This window comes from Equus caballus, chromosome 16, assembly GCF_041296265.1.
Source record: "Equus caballus isolate H_3958 breed thoroughbred chromosome 16, TB-T2T, whole genome shotgun sequence".
NCBI lineage: Eukaryota > Metazoa > Chordata > Mammalia > Perissodactyla > Equidae > Equus > Equus caballus.
Window position 1 is genome coordinate 56,434,953 of NC_091699.1, and position 19,933 is coordinate 56,454,885.

The 19,933-nt window shown below is 46.2% G+C and overlaps 1 long non-coding RNA gene across 4 annotated transcripts in view; it reads right to left on the minus strand.

Moving 5' to 3' along the window:
* The window catches only part of LOC111768373 (uncharacterized), a 98,673-nt gene extending 83,127 nt beyond the window's left edge, over positions 1-15,546 (minus strand). For 2 of the 4 annotated variants that reach the window (XR_011426961.1, XR_011426963.1), the window contains exon 1: positions 15,463-15,514. This is a non-coding gene — a long non-coding RNA (uncharacterized lncRNA). Of the gene's footprint in view, positions 1-3,399; positions 3,420-15,462 lie in introns of those variants that run through there. The other 2 variants (XR_011426964.1, XR_011426962.1) reach the window with 2 other exon arrangements.
* Between the last annotated feature and the right edge of the window lie 4,387 nt (positions 15,547-19,933).

A 19,933-nucleotide genomic window follows, 5' to 3' on the forward strand; every position in this document is an offset into this window, starting at 1 on the left:
TACCAAAGTCAAATGCTTAATTCCAAAAGGTCAGTTGGGAAAACATGCCCATGTGCAATATTTGTCATGGTTGGACAGAAAGAAGCACTCTCTATGTGGCCTCCTTTCCAGGTATGACTGCAGACACCAGGGCCATGAGGACAAGGACATTAAGGACATCTGGGTTCACCCCATTTAAATCTGTTTACAGCAGTATCCAGAAGGAATATCTTTGCTAAGAACTTTTCAAATAACAAAAAGATTTTGTTAAGAGTAAGCAGACCACACCATGTAAAGGAAACTAACTAAGGTTTAGTGAAATGATGCATATTGAAAACCCTCAACAACACTTCAAGGCAAATGTCATCATTCCTGGTTTGACACAGGCAGGAATGAAGATCAGAGAGGTGATATGATTAACCCACAGTTACACAGCAACTAAGTGATAGGACCTGAATTCAAATCCAATGCTGGTCTGACTCTAAAATTTATGTTCTTTCCATTATACCAGACTGACATTAGTCAACTTGAATATCTTACATAAAGCAGATATAAAATCTCAGTCTACAAATACAGGTGTCTAATAAATATAAAACTTTCTTTAGTTTTCCATTATTCAACTTAATTTCTCTTTGAAGCCCATTCCACCAGGGTGATGTAACTTAAACTCAGGCAATTGCTTGCCCCTGCCCTTCCCAGGGCTCTACAGCAGGTGCTTGGGATGCTCCACACCACATCCCGTCGGGCACCTGGCTTCAGCCCAGTTGTGGGGGACAAGTACACAAGGGTCCAGGTACGCTGCCAGTGCTCAAGTCAAGCACATGCCACCAGGCCTCTCTGCTTTGCTGTGTCAGGGGGGAGGTGCCCCAGCTTCCTGTCCTCTAGGAAGACAAACTTGAGGCTTATTCTTCAGAATGTGCCCCAAGAAACAGAGCCCCAGGTACTTGCAGTGGTAACCTGCTCATTAATGTTCCCTTTATTGGCCTCTCATCCTTCCCTGACTCACTCCTCCCACCTCCTCACTTCTGCTTCCTGGATCTCCTCCCAAATAAACCACTTGCACATGAATCCTTGTCTCAGGCTCTGTTTTCAGGGAAAATCAAACTAACACAGTTTAAGTCAAAGTTCCTCGGAATTTCTAGAGGGACAAGGCACGGCAAGGACAGACTGGGATGGAACAACTGATAGGCAAGTCACCTGACCCCTTAGGTATCAGCTAAGGCATCCCCATCCCATCATCCTTGGTCACCAGGCTGCACAAGGTGCTGCTGAGTCGTCCTCTTTTCCTATCCTCCAGCTCCCTCAGGCCCAGCAGCTCTCTTCCCTGTGTGTAGGCCATGCCTTGTGGGGGTGACAGAATCCCTGTATTAGTCTATCAAAACATGCTACATCACCGCTCCCACCCCCCCAGGGCTCTACCCAGGAAACAGAACACAGAAGCCCACTCCCAGATCCTGTCTGCCTGTGTCAGCCTTGGCTGCTTCCCCGACGCTGCACTGAGAAACCAGAACTGGGGTCTCTCTCTTACTAGGACCACCACAATCTGCTCTCCCTCATGCCATGTCTCCTGAGCATTTTGTCTGTGTCCGGAGTCCCCTCCATCCCCTGACGGCTTCTGTTTTTGGATCCCAAAGTCAGGAAGAAACCTGCAGGCTACATTCTGCTTTCTGCTTGTCACTTTTGTCTCCTGAAACAATTATCTCAGGATGGTCTTCTAGTTCCTTGAAAGGGGAGGAGGGGGAACCACGATGGTAAAAATGATGAAACTTTTCCTCTGCCTCTTCCACAAGTGCTCTCTTCTTGCAGCCCAGTTGGAGTCGGTGGGTAGTTTGTGGCTGCTGCTTTTAAACACTAGCTGAGGCCCTCTTTCATTTTTTTTTTTTTTGAGGAAGATTAGCCCTGACTTAACATCTGCCACCAATCCTCCTCTTTTTACTGAGGAAGACTGGCCCTGAGCTGACATCTGTGCCCATGTTCCTCTATTTTATATGTGGGAGGCCTGCCACAGCATGGCCTGATGAGCCGTGCATGGGTCCACACTGGGCATCGGAACCGGCACACCCCGGGCGCCGAAGCAGAGTGTACAAACTGAACCATTACACCATTGTGAAGCCCTCTTTCTTCTGGAAACTTTTCATAACTCTGGTCCTTGGGACAAGAAGGATCATCATTTTTAATGAGCATTACAAGCTCGGCTCTCATGGTCATTGCCACCCTTGATTCTGAAACCTGAGGGAAACTGTGGCCCATGCTATGATAACAAAGGCCTTTATGGCTACTGCAGCAGGTGTTACAGCCCCCAGGCCCCTGGGAAACACTTCACTGCTCTCTACTGAGGGGACATCCCCACCAGCCTGGCTCTCTCTTCTGTCTCCTCTTGAGGCTCCTCAGGCTGGAAGATCTCTCAAACTAATCCAGCTTTCACACTCATTCCCATCTATCCCCTCGATGACCAGGGTCCCCAAAACAAGGCCACTCTACTCCAGGTAATGCTTTCACCCCCACTGTGGGGGTGAAAGCCCCTTGAGATAACCAATTTCAGAAACCAGAAAGATTAAAGCATGTGTCAGTTCCTTCTTGGGAACATTTCCACAGCTCCTCCTCCCCATGCCAGGAGGTCTCCTCTCCACTCACTGTCCTCCTAGTTCTTTCCATCCCCTCCAGGAAGAGGAGATGCTGATCTGCTTGGTCAGAGGCAGAGTTGTGGACTGGGCACCATGACTGGTGGGCACGTGCAGAGGCAAAGTCTCAGGCTCCATTCACTCATATTTATTCTTCCACTGGTAACGTCTCATGCTTTCATCCCCAATTCCAAGTGGCTGGGTGAATAAGAGAACTGGGGGCCCACCTGTCTCGTATAGGCATGGTCAAGCACATGTGTACCACAATTTATGTTCAGCGGACATCAAGAAGCCCCACTGCTCTGTGTTGAATGGTGACTCCTCAAAAGATATGTCCACTTAGAACCCATGAATATGACCTTATTTGGAAAAAGGGTCTTTGCAGATATAATTAAGTTAAGGATCTCAAGATGAGATCATCCAGTGTTACCCGGATTAGCCCTAAGTCCAGTGGCAGGTTTCCTTATAAGAGACACAAGAAGAGAAGACCCAGATACAGAGAAGAAAGCCCTCTGAAGACACAGAGAAGGCCGTGGGAAAATGAGGGCAGAGACTGGAGTGATGCTGCCACAGTCAGGAACTCCCAGGGCCACCAGAACCTGGAAGAGGCAAGGAAGGTTCTCCCCCTAGAGCCTTCAGATGGAGGGTGGCCCTGTCCAAACCTTATCTTATTTTTAAGTATTAAGAAAGCCCAGCCGGGGGGCCGGCCCCATGGTCAAGTGGTTAAAGTTCCGTGTGCTCCTCTTCGGCAGCCCAGGTTCACAGGTTCAGATCCTGGGCACGGACCTTCTCCACTCACCAGCCATACCGTGGAGCATCCTGCAAACGAAGTGGAGAAAGATTGGTGCAGATGTTAGCTCAGGGCTAATCTTCCTCAAGCAAAAAAGAGAAGAATTAGCAATAGATGTTAGCTCAGAGCGAATCTTCCTCACAGAAAAAAAAGAAAGCCCAGCCCAATCTAACAGCAAAACTTTAAAATTTTTCTCCCTTCTCCAACTTGGACCTAATTTAGGGCCAGAAACCTTTAAGTGTCCAGGATGGACTTGAGGGAGAGATAAGAAACAAGGAGCAGGAAAAGGTCTTATTTGACTGTGCCTCCATGAAGCAGAGGCTTCGAGGGGAGGAATGCAGAACAGTACCTGCAGTGGAAGAAACAGCCTTGCAGTGGGCTCAGACCAGCTGGGAACTGTGAAAACGTAGTGCTCTAAAAGTAGTGTGGACAAACTGTGAGCTAACATTCGATCAGCCTCGATTTCTCCCTGCCAGGTGTACCTAGTCATGGAGTCAGTGAAGAAAAGTCACATATGAATTTCAGAGCTAGGACAACCCATGGAGATCTCCTGTGGGGACCATGGAGTCCCGCCCTCTGATTTTACAGACAGAAAAATAGGGACCCGGAGAAGTTAAACGTGTCCAAGTTCATGAGTTTTTTCATTCCTAAATTTCCTGCCCTCCCTCCCCCGAGTGTGTGTGTTTTTGTTGTTTAGCTGCATCACACTGCTTGGGGGTATTGTGACATGCTCCCAGCAGAGTCAGCCCCAAATGCTCCACATGGAAAAGGTGCTTGGTAGGAGTGCACTGAATTGAGATGTTGAGCCTTCACTGTGGCACAGGACACCTAAGCTCTCTACCCCAACCCAAGCTGGGCATGGCTGAGCCTGGGCGTGGGCTTAGGCAGAAAATGCTCTGAGGACAAGCTAGCCCAGGGCTGGAAGCCTTAGGCTCCAGATGGGGTCACCCCAGCTGGGGCCAGGCAGCTTCCAGTGGCCTCACATCCTTCCTGGGCCACTAAGTAAGGACCTCTATTCTTGCCTCCCTGTCACCTTCACAGTTGTGGGAGGCCTTAACCTTCTCTGATCTCCCTATATCCCCTCTCAGCCCTCTTCTCACTGTTGCCCAAGTGGCTGTGTGTCTTAGTTTGAGCTCCCTCAAAACCAATCTCTGAAACAAGGATTGGGGTACAGGTAGTTTATTTGGGAGGAGACCCCCCAGGAAGTAGGCAAGAGGGGACAGTGGGAGAACAAGTCAAGGGGGAGAAAATCCAGTAAAGTGTACATTAATGAAGAGTACTGGGGCTCAGTCATGCCGGGAACCCTCTGAGATACTGAGGCCGTGCCTCTGAATGGCCCCAGTGAAGAAATGAAAGGCGGGGGCATTTATCCATTGACTCCCATCCCCCTCGATCATGGGCATCAGAAGGCCGCAGCCCTCTCCAGGCAGGGTAAGGTTTCCTGGGGAAGTGGGTATATTCTGCACTCTATGCCAAGCTCCCTCTGAGTTTGATGTTCAGCCTTACAGAAATTATACTTCCACAGCCATCAATAAAGTACGATAATAAAAGAAATCCCTTCCATTTCTGAAGACTTTCCTATTTCCAAAGCCCTTTCACTCATGTCATTCTATGTAGTTTTCATAGCAACCCAAGGAGGAACGTAACACAATCCCAATTTTATGATGGGGAAACTGAGGCTCAGGGGGTCTGTCTGCCAGGAAGTGGCACATTTACAATAGAAAGATCAGAGTTGTTCTTGCCAATCCATACAACAACCTCCAATTTCGTTTTCATTTGTTCCTCCCCTGAAGAAAAGATGTGCCCATCAGTAGTCGAGAACTGTCCTTCCACAGTGCCATTTGGCTGATACCTGGAGTGGTGGCAGAGCCCTCTAGAGGAGGCTCATTTTGATAAGAGGAGAGGCAAAACAGAAGATGCCTGAAAACACTGGACTAACAACTACTGGGAATCACATGTGGTCAAAATCGCTCTGCACCAGGGGCCTGCAGACGCTCTGCCACACTAGGCAAGTGACCTGGTCTCTCAGGGCATCCCGTCCCTCTCCCCTAAGCAGAAGGCTTGGTGGGAGGGAGGTGGGCCCAGCAGGACAGTCCCTTGGGGCCACTGAGAAGCAGGAATCTCAGTTAGTTTATGTGCCTGAGAGCAAAGGGTGATGGGGGAGGAGTGTACTGAGTTTGACAGCAATGATTTGACCATGCACATGAACGAGGATGGGAGCTTAGAGGTGGGGCCAAAGGAGGTCAGAGGAAAGGGACTCAAGAACTTATCCTTAAAGCAAAGAATCAAAGCAAAGGGACAGAGGTTTCTGCCAGTTTCACCCCCTCTAAGATCAGGGTCTTATAGCCCTGACTGCTTTTTTCAGTCTCCCGGAGTGCCCTGCCTGGTTTTTCATTTAAAGAGGCCCCAGCAAGCAATGACAATGGCCCCACCTCATCCTTTGTTCATTAAAAAGGGGTGTACCAAACCCGTTGTTTACAAACTGCACCTGCAGAGCCTGGGGGAGCCTGAGGCCTGCTGGGGGTGAGCAAAGGAGGCGGTGGGTGTGACAGGACCCCCAGGGAGGGCCTGGTCCCCCACCAAATTCTACTGGAGGAGCTCCACTTCAGTTTGACAAATCTTTTGAGCATCATTCTCTGTAAAGAAAGGGCTCTGAGGTTACAAATGCTTGAAACCAATGAACTAAGCAAACTTTAAGACTCTTTCTGCCCCTAAAATCTAGGCTGTTTTTGAAAAACCAAGGTGTTCCTGCTACTACAGGATTAAAGGGTTTGCTGCTCTCTAATGGAAAAAATTGCCTGAGAATCATTTTGTTCCTATTCTTGTTGGCATCTTGGTGCCATTTGGGTTGGTCTGAATTTGACTTTGGGGATCTTTAGAGAAGAACTTGTGTGACCGCAGCGGGGCTCTGATTTCACCATATATGGTGATCTTGGGCAGGCTCTGAAGGATGCAATTTGCCTTTCTTCCCGGAGGATCAGCTGTCACACAGTAACAGTAATCACCCACATGAGGGGCTCTGAAGCGCTTTTTCCAAAACTAGAAATCCCGTTTAATCCTCAAAGCTATCCTGAGAAGCAGGTGCTATTAACCCCATTTTCCAGACGAGGAAAGTAAAGCTCCAAAACGTTGAACGATTCAACTTACCCAAAGGCACCAGCCAGTGGGAGCAGAGCTAGGAACAGAATCTGTTTTCCTGGCACCACATCCATGTGCATTGCTCTTTTTGAGTATAGGGATCAATCTGGAAGCCTCCGCTTCCTGCTGTGTAGCAGCCACTGTTGGTACCCCAATGCCATCCCCTTGCCCTTACTGTTTCAGTGCACCCTGCACAACTTCCAGCTGCTGGCACCTGCCTCTCTTTGCCTGAGATCTGCTTTCTTTGGCCGCTGGAACCCACCTACCCAATGAGGCAGGCCAGAAGTGCAGGAGACTTGAACACTCCCACCAATAACCAGTCCGTCACCAGTGGCTGACAAGAGTTGGTGTATAAACATCCCAGGCCCCTCACCCTCCAGGTGTAATAATACCCTAAGTGTGGTCTACACTCCCTCACAGAGTTGCTCAGAAGGATAAACACTAGTTCCTCACACTGGTAACTTGCTTGATAACACACCTTTTATAGGCTTCCTTCCCTTCTGCCTCTTGTCCCTCCATTCCTACAGGTGTTCTCTGTGGTCACCTCCAAGATGAACTACCCACACTGGAATCCTGGTCTCAGGATCTGCCTCTGAGGAACCCAGACCAAGGCAGGCTACCATACAGTCAAAAGTATGGCTGAAAAAAAAATCAACTGTCTCCCTTTTCCTAGAGGTTGTTGCAGATTTATGAGACCATATTCTTAAAGCCCGGTTAGGAGCAGACACCAGCTTTATCCAAAACCCATAAAATGTGCTACATCCCATACAAAATGTACTATGCGGCCATTTTTAAAAATGAGGAAGATCTCAGTATGTTGATATGGAGCCATAGCCAAGATATATTGCATAGTGAAGAAAGCAAGTGACAGAACAGCGTATAAGATGCCACCGTTTGTGGATTTTAGGGGATTTATATACAGATGTATGCAAAGAACATCTCTAGAAAGATACATAAAAACTGAAAAATGTAGGAGTCCCTGAGGAGGGAACCTGAGGACCAGGGACTGTTTCTCCTTTTCATTGTTTGAACCAGTTCACCATATCCCTATACTACTTTTAAAAGAGAAAAAGAAAAAGGAAGCACACAAGTGAAACAAAGAGGCTCATGAAAACAATCTATGGGTATCGTATTTAGCTGAGGAACTTGTTGAAAATGGCAGCTCCATTTGGTCAGGGGACTCTAGAATCTGCATTTCTAATCAGTCCCCAGGTGATTCTCATGTCAGTGGACTGGGCTCTGAGAAAACCTACCACAAAATGCCAGCTGCATTCGGCTGCAGCACAGGCTGCCGAAGGCACTGGAGGAACTGGTGGATTGGAGACAGGCAGAGCTGAGGGCATCTGCACATCACCACCGGCTGTCCCAGGGAGGACAGCATCTCTGCTCACCAGGACACAACACTTAATTATAAAGTCAGGTACAAGCCATTTCCTTTCCCCGACTCCCCTCTCAGGTCCATGGCGACCATCTCACCGGATGGTGTATGTGGCAGCTGGTTACCCTGCTTGCTTCCTTCCTTCCCTTTGTAAAGGATGCTCTCCTAACCCAAACAGGGAGCAAAATTAGAAGCAGGTTAATTTAAAAAGAAAGGGGAGGATGAAAATCACAAGCCGCATGAAATCTAAACTTGCACCCAATAGACCTTTATAACAATCTACAAAAAACCCAAGCAGAGACAGACAAAGAAAGCAATGGCAAACCATCTCCAAAATGCTTTTTTTTACATCAATTTTCCATTTCTTTATTTTTTAATTTATGGGGAGCCTCAAAAAATAGAAGTTTCTTCTCTTCTAATACAGTGATTTAAAGCTATAAATTTCCCTGTAAGCACTGTGTTAGCTGTGTCTCATAAATTTTGATACACTGTAGTTTCATTTTGTCTGATATTAGTATAGCCACTCCAGCTCTCTTATGGCTACTATTTGCATGGTATATCTTCCTCCATTCTTTTACTTTCAGCCTATTTGTGTCTTTAGGTCAAAACTGTGTATCTTAGATCTTAATTGTTTTTCAGATTGGATACTCTCCAAAATGATTGAAAATTAACTGGACATTGGTCATACAGTGAAAGAGTTGTCAGGCACCCAAACTTGAGGCAATGGTGGACTTTTAACAAATCTTGGGGACTCAAAAACTGCAATATCCACTGGGAAATAAATAAGTCCCCATTAAATGGTGATCGTGATGCAAAAGGCACTATTTGGTCCTTTAGGTTGGCTTCCCTGGACTGAGTAAGCAAGAGAAACAAGTGCAGAAGGAAAGCAGAGGAACTGATTGTTTACTGGCCAATCTGGAATTTTAATTCACACAGACCCCAGTTGCCTGAGCCAACATGGTTCTCAGGTGCTGATAAGTGCCTCACAAACTAGAGCAAGTACCGGCTATGAGACATTTAGAAGGCAAAGGCATCAGGAGCCCTGCCCAACCCCATACTCCCGCATCTGTCCCCTGGAAGAGCAGCGAAGGAGGACGGGGTAACCAAATAAAAGATGCACGCTGGAAGTTGGTGATCCAGCTTGGAGCTGGAGCTGAGGACCCCACTGCACCGCAAGCCCACAGCAAAAAGGAGAGCAAAAGCCAACTTCGCTTCAACTTGATAATGAGCCAGCTTCATTATAAGATTAGCTGCCAGGATGAACAACACTCTCTTAATAATGCACACATCGCTATGACAACCACCCACTTTGGTACCTAAAGATAACTTCATGGTGTGGCCATGCTTCCTTGTTTGAAGGGAAATGCTGTTTACTGTCAGTTCCACCATTCTGCCTTTCCCTAGCTCCTACGGCTTTGTGCCTTGTGTAGGTGTGTGCAAGCAGGCCCACGTGCATGGATGTGCATGCGTGCACATGAGTGTCGCAGCAGGGGTAGGCAAGGAGCCCAGGTCCCCATGGCAGTCCTGGCTGCAGGGATATCGTCCAGTGCTCAAGGTTGGTAAAATTTCTGTCGGGCCCAGGCACCCAAGCGTGTTGTTATAATTATTCAGGAAGACAGACTTGGCCAGGATTAATACTGTGATTAATTATGGTGGGAGCCTCTACAAGCGAGTGCTTGCTCGGGAGGGTCGGGAGGGACGTGACAGCCCCTGGCTCACCAGCTCACCGGCGGGACAGCCTAGGAGGGTGTTGAATGGGGAGCCTCTTGGGCCTGACTGTAATGAGAAATGAGAAAAGTGCTGAAAAATTGATGGCGCCTGCAGATTGCGCAGGCTGGCACACAGCAGGAGGCCCCATGCAGCCGGGCACGGTATGCTAATGCAGGCGCCTGGGCCTCGGAAAGGGAGGAAGAAAAGCCGGCACAAAGGAGAGAAATGCAAATGACAGGCACAGAGATCAGTGCTGAGAATCCCGGATTAACTGCGCAGAGCTGGTGCTTGCCTGAGTTTAACCCTTTCTGGACTGTGTCAGGGCTTCGAGGGTTGCTGCTGGGAGCTCTGGTAGGGATCTGGGTCCAGACCAAAGTGGGGATGCAGGAAAAAGGAGCTGGGAAGAACCAAGAAGCTGAAGGAAAGAGGCTGGTTCCTCCAGGGTGGTGACTTCTTTGGAAAAGGTCACAAGAAGGGGGAGGAGGTGATGAGGAAGTGACATAGGGAGTTGGAAATGCAGTGGCCCAGCTCTGTGTTTCCTGGTACACTGGTGGCCCCATTGGCAGCCAGAAGACCTTCTACAATGTGGGCAGTGGGGAAGGAGGCCAGGCGGAGAAAGCACTGGAACACTGGAACGTCCAGCACATTGACCAGGGTAGTGGATATACGGGTGGTTACAATATCATCTACATAACATTGCAAATATCAGACGTGAGCACTTTCCTGTATCTCAAGCAAAAATGAAACGAGGAAGAAAAGAAAGTGAGGCTAGAGCAGAGGAGCAGAGACACAGTTCAAAGCTTCCCAGACTAACCTTCCCTGGGAGAGAGGAGCAGAGGAAGTATTTCATGAACAGCAGGGATCCCAAAACACAAATCAGGTCTTGGTACTGTGGGTCCCTCCCGCTTTGGGGAACATGCTTTCTCTCCCTCTCAGATGTCACTATGGTTTGTACTCATGGAGAGGAAAATATTTGCTAAAACACAGAGACACCTGTCCCCAGCCCTCCCACCAGGGGAAGCATGTTGCAGGGAGAAGTCAGCAAGAACTCCACAAGGAGACCTGGCCGGTGTGTGTGTCAGGTCCTTAGACTAGCAAGGAGGAAGAAGGGGGATCCAAAATTCCAAACAATAGAATTCTGTGTAAAGATGGGCAGACCTGGACCAATGCCGGTAATATGGGGTTACACAGACAAGGATACATAAGTTGCAAGAGAGAGAAAACAGAATCAGATTCCATGTATGTAATAAATTTCAGTTATTCTCCTATCTAGATATTCATTTTTTAAGTTTGTTAAAAAGAAGACTGCAGACCCAAAATGGAATCGCTTATGCTAAGCCCCACATCAACAAACCAAGACCTCAATTCATTGTAGTTTCGGCTCTCCCAGAAATGGAATCTTAAACCAGTCAATCAAGAATTGTCTGATCAGCACTGGGTAGGTAACCTGCCTGGTGGACCCCTGCCAGCCCCTAATGGAAAGTGACCTCACAATAACCAGCCCGTCTTTTTGCCCAGTATAACGTCCTTGTGTCTGCTCCCCTCTGCCTATACAAGTCTTTTGTTTTGTACAGCTCCTTGGAGCTCCTTTCTATCAGCTAGATTGGATGCTGCCCGATTCGTGAATCATTGAATAAAGAAAATAAGATCTTCCAGATTTACTCAGCTGAATTTTGGTTTTTAGCAAACTCAAACAACTGTATACCCAGCTAGTAACAGCAATTCCCGCCATGGGAGGGGAGGATGTGAACTTTCTCTGTAGTGTTTGAATTTTTTTACAATATTCAAGTATTAGGAAAAATGCATAAATATAGTTTCATTTTGAAAGAAAAAAAATGGCAAAGTAAATGGGAGTCATGAGCTCTGCCTTTCTGGTGGCCTCATTCCCCAAGATAAGAAGGCATTGTCCCTCTTGATGTGTGCGGAAGAGCAGAGGTTCTGGGTGAAGAATTTTCCCCAGAGTTCTTCTCAGTTATGAACAGCACTGCTGAAACCCCTGCCTGAGCACACAGCCTTCCCATCTATTTCCACAGGAAGCATCTACTTGATCCCCATTATCAACGCATTTAAACATGGAGGCACAGAACTGCACATCTGGAGATTTTAGAGGTTGCCTTTTGTGGAGGGGTGTGGAGGTGACACTTATCGACTACATATTCTGTGTCCACACTGTGCAGGACACTTTGTGAACAGGACTTCTGCCCAGTTCTGCCTGGTCATTTTCCTGATAAGGAAACTTTGTGAGCAGTTACGTCTTGTCTACAGAAACTCTTTTGAGAGAGTGTGTGGAAATGGCGCTCTACCCCAGAATGTGGCCACACCATCTGCCTCCCATTGCCACAGCTCCCTGCCCAGCACAAGGTCCAGAAGAGCAGCAGAGGACCTATGTCTGTGTTGAGAAAAGAATGAATGCTACAGCCAAGGAGGAGCAGGTGAATGTGTAGATATACTCATGCACACCGGGAAAGGAGGCCATTTTGCAGTGTTAGTTTTATTTTTCCCCTGAGACAAACAGAACAAGGCAGATTGTCTATGCTGGAGTTCCTCTGAACCAGAAATTACAATCTTTGCTCCAAGAGAAAAGAGGATTACACAACATTTTAAATATCCTTCTTTTCTCCTTTTATTGCAAAGTTCTAACGAACTCCAAACCCAGGGATAGTCACTGTAACACAACAGATGAATCAAATAGGGCTGGGGAGTCATTTGGGATCTTTTTCCTTTACACACACCTCCATTCAAGGACAGGGCTGGGGGTGGGGAGGGGAGCACCGGGAGGAGGTCGCCTTTGCTGAGGTGGGCACAGCTTCCGTAGGCACAGCAATTATTCCAAAAACATCTGGAGCATGAAATTTTAAAACACCAGAACTACAGTGGTTTGAGTTGGTGCCTAGGATACACTTTGTGCAGTATCACAGGAGAGGCCAGGAAGCTTTCCCAGGAGTTAGGATCTGTCCTCTTTCTCCACCTCTCCTGAAGCAAATGCTTGGGGTTTGAATCCATTTGGTGCAGGGCTCTCCCTGTCCTTCTGATTCCCAAACAGGGAGAAATCCAGAAATCACACTGGATTGCTTATGCATCGACCCCACAGAAGGGCAGCCCGACTTTTTTTGCTTTCTGTTTCACAGATACTTTCAACTGACATTAAAAAAAAAAACCTGACCTGTGACACTTTCACCTACCCTTACCCTGAAAATTGGTAGAAAAGAAGAATTAATCAATTCCCTAAGTTTTAGGAGTAATAGTTTACACAACATTGATGATTAAAAAAATTTTATTTACAGAAGAATGCCAGCTAATAGACGCAGAAGAATAAAGAAATTAGAAAATCTACCAGTTTGCAGCCCTGAATGAAGTAAATGATTCAGACGAGGATCATCAAGGAGACTTAAAGCCATCGGGAATTAGGGGAGAAGGAGGTCATTTTTAGTTATGTAGAAGTGAGAAAAGTTATCTCCCATCTGTCCTTTCTCGGGAATTCACTAGGATGTGAGCCCCAATAAAATAAGGGAGCATCTATGGCCTCCGGGAAACGATAGAGCCAGCAGAGAGGGCGAGGGGCAGTCTTGGAGAGATGGCAATTAGCTCAAACAGGAGCAGAGGATGGAAGGCTAGGGGCTGGGGCGAGATTTGAGTGATCTTATACCTTCCATGAGAATTTAGACTGAAGGAGACAGCCAAGGCAAACGATGAAAAAACAAAAGCAAAGATCTTTTTTAATTCCAGGAAACATCAAAACAAACCTGCTGGAGGAGGGTGGCGTCCTCACAGCACACTGGTTGGCTCTGCAGTGAACGACGTTTACATAGTCACAACAATGCAATCACTGTTTAATGACTGTCCACTCCTAAAATTGAGTCAAACCAGAAGACTTTAGGTAAAAGTACACAGTATAAACATCCTCCACCTTGACAATGTAGACGTTTAAGCCCGACAACGGAGAGGAAAGGGATAGGAGCTCAGTAGGGATGTTAACACCTTCATCTTACAAAAGGAGGAGGCAGAAGATGCTGCTATTGACCTAACAAGATCTAAACTGTAAGCAAATCTCCAAAAGTGGCAAGTGTAACTCATAGAAACAAATAAAGAGTGATCTTATCATATTGGGCCATTGGGGAGAGATGGAGAGGTGGTAGAAGGGAGCTAAGTCTTCATCTGCCATAGTAGGAAGTCAATAATTAATGTCCAAAATTGATCAGCCTATAAAGTTCAGCAAAACATACTTAAAAATATGGGCGTAACTTTCAGAAGAAACAGCTAAACATGTTAATAAAGGCTGTCTCTGAAGAGTGGGGCTCAGGGTAGGAAGGACAAAACAAGAAACAGTTGTTTCTTTTTATAAGCTTCTTTGTACAATTTGATTTTTGTTTTTGTTTTGTTTTTTTGCTGAGGAAGATTCACCCTAAGCTGACATCCATGCCAATCTTCCTCTATTTTTAGTATGTGGGCTGCCAGCACAGCATGGCCACTAACAGAGCAGTGTAGAGCCACAGCTGGGAACCAAACCCAAGCTGCTGAAGCAGAGCCCACCAAACTCAACCACTAGGCCACGCAGGCTGGCCCTGTAAAATTTGATTTTTTAGCCAAGAACATGTATTACCTCAATTAAAAGATGTATATTAAAAAATAGTTAAAAGAAATGCACTAAACCATTAATTTGGGAATTATTGTCATCCCATGCATATATATTATCCCACAGATATGTATTATTTCAATGAAAAAACATACTGATGTAGAATTAACAGAACTACAATTCCACATTAATATGGGAATTATTGACACCCATAAGTATTGGATCTTCCCACTCTTGAGTAGGTATGTCTCTTAAATTATTCATGTTTCCTTTTATGTCACTCAGTAAAATTTTTGTTGTCTGTTTATATATAGTTTCTATGCATTTCTTGTTGATTTTATCCCTAAGAGCTTTCTATTTGTATTCCTATTTTGAATGGGATTTTGAAAGTAAGATTTATAAGTAATTATTGCTGACATATAAAAACCATTGATTTTGCTATTTTAAAATATGACCCTCATACGGTAATCTTATGTTATTATAAACAGTTTTTCAAGTGGATCTCTTGGTGGGGGGGTTAGTTGATAATATCATCTGTGCGTAATGATTAACTGAGGCTTAATTCTGCTTGTTCTTTTACTCTAGTCACTCTATTTTTAAGTTGTGAAATGACTGCAGCAATGACAAGCATCCTTATTCCCTCCCTGGTGTTAACAGATGCACATCTGATGTCCCACGCAAGCAGGTTTCAAGCTAGCTGCTGTCAGCAGGAAACAGTGCACGGTGGTCAAGAGGATGGGCTTTCAGATCAGACTGCCCAGTCCTGAGTCAGATCCCCATCCACCGTGTACGTAGCAGCATGATCTTGACCAATTATTTAACCTCTCTGCACCTCAGTTTCCATATCGGTAAAATGGGTTAACAGTGCCTACTTCATAGGGTAGTTGTACTCATTCAATGAGACTATTTGTGCAAAGCTCCATACAATGCATGGGCAGGTCTAGCCCACATGACTTTCAAGAATCTGACTCATATATAACACTCATTCCATATCAGCTTGTTAGATTTGGTCTTTTATTAGCCCCTTGAGGCTATTTTGGACCTGACTCTGTCATTAGTTTTCCTGGTTTCCATCAGTTCAGCAGAGCCCTGCTGATTCCCTGGGGATCGGGTGGAACCTTCAGGCGCTGTATCCATTCTACACAAGGAATCATAAATGTCACCCTCGTTCCCTGTGGATCGTCTCTTCTCTCTTCTCTGTGTCTTATTGAGAAAGGAGTGTGGGCTTTAAATTCAGACAGCTCTGGGGTGAGATCACAGCTCTAAAACTCACTGTGTGGTCTTCGGCAAGGTCTTAGCTTCTCTCGGCTTCCAGCTCCTCGTCTCTAAGTGGAATGAGAATGTCTCCATCACGGGGCTGTTTTGAACATTAAAAGGATGAACAAACTTGCACACGTAGCCTGGCACCTATACCACACCCTCTTCATTTCTTTCTACTTCTCCACCCAGGGCCCCTTTGTTCAAAATCAGAAGTAGAAAGTGACCTGGGCGGTGGGAGAAACCACGCTCCCTGTGATTAAGCCCGGCTCCACTTCGGGGGGATGTAATTTGGTCTTTCCAGGCTCAGCTCAGGTGGGAGTCAGAGGTGCTGGCTCCTTGTCCTGGGACAGCAGCTGAGCCATTTCAGGAGATGCTACCACCTCTGAAAAAGCAGTGAGAGTCCTCTGCCTTCACCGTCAACAGCTCTGAAATCCTCAGCTGAGGAACTTGGTGTGCGACACATAGAAACAGCTTCCTCCCCTGCAGAGATCAATTCTTCCTCAGCCAGAACCTGTTCAAAGCCCTTAGACCTTCCGGAAAGGCACCTACAGCTCTATGCAAAATATTTTTATTAACATTTGGACAAGACAAAGGAATGCATTACCATGCAGCCACATCTGCAAGCAGCAAAGAGACATTCAAATTGCTCTGTCACGCCAAGCAAATGCCACAAAAACCGACAAAAGCCTTCCTGCTGCCCATCTTGGTTGCTGGAATACCAACTATCAGCATCTATGGACTCATCCACTTGGCAGACATGCTAGCCTCTGCTTTGTTCTGCTTGCCAAGCCATCTCCACCAAGGACACAGAGAGGAGCACAGAGATTCGGACTGACAGTGATGCTCCAGCCTCAAATCTGTATTTTCATGAAAGCTATCCTTGGGAGGTTTTCCTGAGTGGCATCTGGAGCCATTAGACCTCTGTTAAGTGGACAGCATATTTTATTTGGTTCTTCCTGTCTTTCCCATCTCTCTGAATGTCCCCAACTACTCACCCACACCAGAGACCTGGTGACATCCTCAGATCCCTCTTTGTCAACCCTGTATCCAGTCGGTCACCAAGTCCTGTTGATTTGATTTCCTCAATCACACCCAAATATATCCACTTCTTTTCCCCTCCCTCTTCAATGCTTCCCAAATCACTGCAACAGCCTCCTGCTTGGTCTTGATGCACCAGTCTCTCCCTTTCCAATCCGTTTTCCACAAAGCAGCTAAAGAGATTGTGAGTTTCCACGCGACCAGGAAGGACTTGCCCCCTGGATAAATTCCAAATCCTTAGCATGGCATACAAAGCCCTGTATGATCTGCCACCACCCACTTCTCCCTGCCCTCCTGGTGTCCCCAGTGCCACACTCCAGCCAGCTGAACATAGTCCAGTTCTATGTCACTCATCATCTTCTCCCTGACTGTTCGCACTGCCTCTAATCACATCCTCCTGGTTAACTCCCACTCACCCTCAGACTCAGCTCAAGTATCATGTCCCAGAGACGCCTTTCTTGGTCCCACCCACACTGAGTTTGCTGCCCTTCTCTGGGCTCTTAGAGAGCTCTGGGCTGACCCATACAATAGCATTTATTGTAGTTCCTTAGTCACTTCTCAGTGTCCCTAGTTAGACCGTGGGTTCCTCAAGGGTCAAGAAGAGATCTTATTCAACATTGACCTCCAGCGCAGGGTGTAACACAGAGCTCAACACAGGCTTCTGGAACTCAGTTAACATTTATTGAAAATATTAATTCATTTCTCAAAGCAAGTAATGGGGTTCAGGGCAGGCCACCCAAAATACGCCATTTTGGCATATTGATTATTTTGAATTAAAGTTACTTAGGAAAAAGCCAGTGCAACAGGGACACTTTGACTCTCCTTTGTCCCCCTGAAAGCAGGAAATAAATCTCCTGTCTAAAAGCTACCCTCCCAGTACCAGGAGAAAGAGAGACATCCTTATTGCCAGAGACAGGGAATTCAGGGCCAAGACGCCTCTACAAACAGACCTTGTTACTTCTTTACTAATTTACTACCCCAAACCCAAACCTCTTTGTCTTGTCAATGCTTCACAAATGTATCATTTCTTTGTCTAAAAAAATATAAAGGCTGCCTGCTTTGGTCACTTCTTTGAGTCTCATATTTCAATGAGCTCCCATATGTATGATATCAAATTTGATTTTCTTCAATCTGTCATGTTAATTTAATTATTAGGCCAGCCAAAGGATCTAGAAGGGAAGAAGGGAAAAGTTTTCCTTCCCACACAAGGCACTGGCAAAGCAACCTGCTACTGCTACACATTTGAAGAATACATTACTGTTTACAAAGCACATCTACTGCCTTTGTTCATCTGAGCCACACAATAACCCAATCGAGGAGAGGCAAGATTGTACTGCTTCCACTTTATAGGTAAGAGCAATCAAAATCCTTGATACAAAAATTGAAGCTCAAGGAAATTGTGTTCTGCCCAAGACCATTGGTAAATAGACCGATGTGGAAGAATGATGGTGATAATGGCAGCTACTATGTACCAGGTTCTGGCTGGGTCCCTTACGGGGGTCGTTTTGTTTATTCTTCTGAACCCTGGTCCGCTACAAGGGAACCCTGTTTCCCTATAAGACTACTCAGTTTGTCTGAGCCATGCAGAAACACTTTCAGAATGGGGGACATAGGAAGGGTCTTTTTCTGAATATACCTCGTCAACTGCCACAGTGTCAAGAGTTTACCCATGATTCCATTTTGAGTTAAAAACCATAGAATTTCCATGTTAAGACAGAACAGCATCTGACAAATACGTTTCCCCCAGTGCCGAGTAGTACACACAAGGCCATCTCCTTAGCTCTCACTGGTAGCCTAGTAGGCCCCAAGAGCAGAGGACATCAGAGGGGGATGGTAAACCACGGCAATGCTGCTGGGGGGAGGGGGCAGTTTGGAGATAGGCAGGTCAGACAGATCCTATCATCTTCAAAGAGGAAGTGAGAGGACATCAGAGACTGGGTACTTCACAGCTCTCTTCACTCTAAAAAGGAGCTAGTCCCTTCTCCTCCTCTGGAGTACAGATGCAAAGCCTGGAGCAGCCGCGGCCACACTTACACCATGAGGGAAGCCCATCTGAGGACGAAGACTCCACACAGAGGAAGATGCAGCCAGAGTCATCACAGAGACACAGTGCCAGAGCCACTGTGATGATCCCCACCTTCCTCTCTGATACTTACCTTCCTCTGAACTGTTTTCCAGGAGTGCGAGGTGACATATTTCCTGATAGTTTAAGCCAGATGGAGACACAGACTGAGATATTTGCTGCAGAAAACTTTCTAACAGATACAATTCCCTTACCAATTAAAAGGCTGGGAAACACCCTTATGGGAGTGTTGTGGGGTCCCAAAAGTGAGAGAAGCATAATGAGAACTTTGCACCTTGGGAGGCAGTGGCTAAGGACGTGGACTCAAAACATACTCAAATCCCAGCTGCAACATTCACTAGCTTTGCTACTGGGCACATCATTTAACCTTTTGAAATTTCAACTCTTTCATCTGTGAAATACGGATAATAAGTCTTACTTTATAGGATGGTTGTGAAGATTAAATGAGATAATGCATAAGAACTTTGCACAGTGCCTGGTGCATAGTAATAGTAGTTGCTATCATTTAGTAATAGTAATAGAACAGTGGCGATAGTAGTAATAATTATTCCATAAAGTGCCCCATAAGACCTTCAAAGCCATCACACGCATTGCTCTGCCCTGGAGGTGCTGATGGAATTTAGAGTGTCTCTAACTCAGAGTTTGAGCTCATTATACCTAACAGTTGAAACTTCAGCTCTTTGCAAATAGATATTAATCTCCAATGAAATATTGGCGAGCTTTAATTAAGGCGATCGGGCTGATTAATGATTCCCTCGGGGCGAGTGCTGAGGCACCCAGAAGTGGAGCACGGGCTTTCTGAAACACACATAGAGCAATTCATCCACCGATTTACAAGTGACGCTGGCTCTTCCCAGGCTGTTGGCTCTCAAGGCTGAACCGCCATCCAGGGTTCCTGCGGCTACTCTTACAACCATAAACACACTCGCCTATCAAAAGGAAAGCCTGGGTCACCAAGCCTTAGTGATTTCTTTATTCTGATTCTTAATTCTTTCTCTGTAAGAATTGAGTGAATGGACTGAGACTAGAAGTGGCTGCAGGGGTTTAGGGTAAGGAACTCCAAATTCGTGTTCCATTCCACTGTAAACTTGAATTAGATAGAGCCCCAGAATTTAGTTCAACTCCCCCAAACCCTGTGGAATGTAGGCCCTACTCAGATTTTATTTTGCACTTGGCAGGCCCCTCTCCACCTTCCAGATGGGAAAAGGAGCAAAACGTATATTATTCAGGACCAACACCTCAGGCCAGGCCTTTGCTGAGTATTGGGATTCCAATTCTGGGTGAAAACTCTGGAGTAAGGACTTGAATCAGAGTTCTTTTAAGGATTAAATGAATTCATTCATGTGCTTAGGTCAGTGTTTCT